The 3,592-nt window shown below is 54.1% G+C and overlaps 1 pseudogene; it reads right to left on the reverse strand.

Moving 5' to 3' along the window:
- Window positions 1-2,006: 2,006 nt before the first annotated feature.
- Window positions 2,007-3,315, reverse strand: LOC133082525 (probable glutamate--tRNA ligase, mitochondrial; annotated as a pseudogene).
- Between the last annotated feature and the right edge of the window lie 277 nt (window positions 3,316-3,592).

The raw sequence follows: 3,592 nt of genomic DNA on the forward strand, positions 1-3,592 counted from the left end.
CCAAGGTGATGGTCTGGCTTTGGGGGGGAAGGAAGACTATGATCCTGCGGGCTGAGTCTCCAGTGACATGAGTAGGAGGCCATTAGATGACAGCAACCAGGAGGGGAGGAGGATGGCAGAGTCACATGGGTGGAGCGAGTAGCTGAAGAGGAGGAGAATTTACACGCAGATGGCAGAACAATGGCCTGAGAGGAGCACCATGGAACGGGAAGGATGCTCACCCCTCTCCTACCTGCTGAGAGCCAGGGCTCAGGATGGGGAGGTGAAGAGAACCTCCAGTTGATGGAGCCAGGCTGAGGAGCTTGATTTTATTGACTGGGAATGGCTGAATAGTACAATGGTGAAACGCTTGGCCACTGATGTACTGTGTGACCTTGGGAAAGGTTTGTCCTCTCTGTCTCGGTTTCCCTATCTGTTCCATAAAATTATGGTGGTACCTTCCCCTTCCTCATAGGGCTGTTGAGGAAATTAAATGAATTTATACGTGCAAAGGGCTAAGAACAGTACCTCCTTCGAGCAGTGCTTGACAAATAATACATGCTCACTAAAACTTTTTTATTTTAAATTTCATTTGGCCCTCATCAAAATTTTGAGGGGTCAGTAGGGTTGGGATTATTACCCCCAGTTGAGGAATGTGATACCCAGGGAGGTGAAGGAGCTTACCAAGACACCCAGTGAGTGAGGAACAAAGTAGGTAAAGTCCCCAGTCTCCCGATTTGCTGTTCACTGCGCTCTTTGCCACAGCTCACTGCATGAAGGGTTCCGAGAAGTGGTGAGTGAACAGGTCAGATGAGAAGCACTGTTTCATATGCCGGGAAATTCTCCTTCGCATCAAATCACACCCTTGCAGAGCCCTCAGTTCCAGCAACCTTGCCTGACAGTCTCCCAGACCGTTCCCCATCAGCCCCTCCAAGCTGAGGTCCGTGTTTTCATTGTCTGCTTCCAGGTCCCTCCCCTGGTTGGTCCTGAGAGCTAGCTGGCGGAAGATTTAATCTGCCCCCGGTCTGACCCGCTACATCCCATCGAGTTCCTGCTGGGCGTAATGTTCAGACAAACTAGTGATCTGATTAGCCTGGGCGCCGCCTGCTCTGGTCAGCCCCCTGTGGCGCTAATAGAGGGGGAGGGAGATTAAATTAGCAATGATGCTGAGATGGTAGAGCTGCTGAAATGCGTTTACAAATGGATTTTTAACATAAAAAATAAGGGCAATTGGCACTGGCAATTAGGATATAATGAAGGCCCTTGTAGCTAGAGCTGCTGCTAAGAGGGTAATAAATTGAAGAATGAGAAACACCCATACCAACAGACTCTGAGAGTAAATATCCGGAGATATTCATACAACCAGTAATGACGAACTTTTCTTCGTCTTGGTTGTGGTGACCAACTAGTGGAGCAGACAAACAGAAAGCAGAAATTTCCCCAGTATCACCTGTCCGCTCAAGAGGACCGGTGTCCCCTTAAGAAGAGGGCATTCGGACAAACAGAGAGATACCGAGGGCACATACAGAGGGAAGACCATGTGAGGAGAGGGCAAAAAGGCAGCCGTCTGCAAGCCAAGGAGCGAGGCCTCAGGAGAAACGAAACCTGCCAACAACTTGATCTTGGACTGCCGGCTTCCAGAACTCTGAGAAAATCATTCTCTGCTGTTTAAGCCACCAGTCTGTGGTATTTCGTCGTGGCAGCCCGAGCAGACTAAAACATGAGCCGTGACTATTCTGTGAACCAGCTCCTAACCTCTGCTGTGTACTGTGGTGTCAGAACCAGATGTGAGGCCTTCCTTTCCAGAGTCAGGGAGGTGAGAGGTGGCTGGCCGACGCTGGCCAACTGAATAGGACAGGCCTGGCGTGGCACCGTAAATGCACCTGTGCACCCGGAGGCTCTGTGCCCACTCTTGGTTCCTTCCACAAGCTTCCGACGGGGTCCAGGCCTCCTGCTCCTCCCCTCTGAGGGCGGGTCCCGCAACTACGGTTCCCACCGCCACCTCTGCTGTCCTGCACACCTTCTCTCTAGCTGGAAAGCACCTTCTGTATTCGCTCCCGCACTTCCTTTGGTCCCAAGGATAACGTCATCTCAGCTACAGGAGGCCCTTGCAGCTGTCTACTGAAGGCCACTCGGAGGAGCTTCAGCACGTTACCGTGTTTGGTGCCTTCCAGACCTTCTGACAGCTTCTTCAGTTCTCCGTTCAGCATGTCCTGAGTTAAGTTCATACCGGGTCCTTCTAAAAGCCCCAGCATATGCTTGGCAATGACGTCCACCCTCTCTGAGATGGCACCCAGCTGCGCTCGACCCACAGCAGGGCGAGTCCACAGGTAGGAGTGCGCTGGGGAGACCAAATCCTGCAGGCGGCAAATGTGACCCTGTCTCAGCAGGATGATCCTCTCCACGTGGGCTGCGTCCAGCACATGCCTGTCTTGCAGCTGGCTCCCGAAAGCCTCTTCCACGAGGGCCTGCAGCTTCCCCACCAGCTGGCGTCTCTGGGTCTCATCGCTCACCAGCTGGCGGAGGTGCAGCTTGTTGAATTCTGGGAGCTTTTCCAGGTCCAGCAGGGCTGAGTGGCAGGTGATCCGGGTCAGGTCAAACTGTGTGATTAGCTCTGGCAAGGTCCTGCCCATCTGGTTCTCTGCAAACCCTGGGCTGATGCCCATGTGGTGGTCGATCACCACGCAGGCCAGGTGGTACGTGGGGAAGCCATCACTCTTCAGGATGACCGGGTCCCCCTCCATGCTGGCCACCTTGTGCGGACTCCAGCCATACACCAAGTCCTGGAAGGCTGGTGCCTCCCCTCCGGGCGGAAGTGGATGGCATGCTTGGGGTCTTTGGCCAGCTTCCGGGCCACCTGCGCCTGGCTCAGGCTCCGGCACCGCTTGTCATACTGGCGAGTCTGATGGCTCCTCAGGGCCTCCCTCTGCAGGAGCTCCAGCCGCTGCTCTTCAGCAGAGCTTTGGTAGCATGGGTGTAGGGCGCAAGTCGCTGAGATTGCAGGTAGGGCCCTGCAGGACCTCCCCGGCGGGGGCTCTTGTCAGGGGGGATGCCTGCCCGCTCCAGCATGTCCTCAATATTCTCTGCTGCCCCAAGCGCAAGGACATTTCTGATCCATGTCCTCCAGCCTCAGGGGCTTCTTGGCAAAGATGTAGTTGTACAAGGCAGTGTGGAGGCCGCCCAGGGGCAAGAAGCTTGTGGGGCTGGGGGCGAACCGCACTCGCACAGCAGCCCTGGGATCAGTGCCCAGGCTGGCCTCGCACCCCATCCCAGGGGGCGGCCCAAGGCCACCGGGGGCCTCCGGGGATGCAGCCACCTCTTCAGCAGCACCGCCATGTCGGGGTAGAATCGCACACGTGGGCTTCTCCGTGCATCACTTCCGGGAACCAAGAGTTCTTTATATATTCTAGATACTAGACCCCTATCAGATATATGATTTGCAATTCTTTTTTCCCAGTCTGAGGGCTGTCTTGTCACTTTCTTGGTAGTGTCCTTTGATGCACAAAAAGTTGTCATTTTGATGAAGTCCAACTTATTTCTTTTTTCTTTTGTTGCTTGTGCTTTTGATGTCATCGTACTGCTTCTTAAGGCAGTAGTTCTTGATTGTTCCCAT

This window comes from Eubalaena glacialis, chromosome X (genome assembly GCF_028564815.1).
Source record: "Eubalaena glacialis isolate mEubGla1 chromosome X, mEubGla1.1.hap2.+ XY, whole genome shotgun sequence".
Taxonomy (NCBI): domain Eukaryota; kingdom Metazoa; phylum Chordata; class Mammalia; order Artiodactyla; family Balaenidae; genus Eubalaena; species Eubalaena glacialis.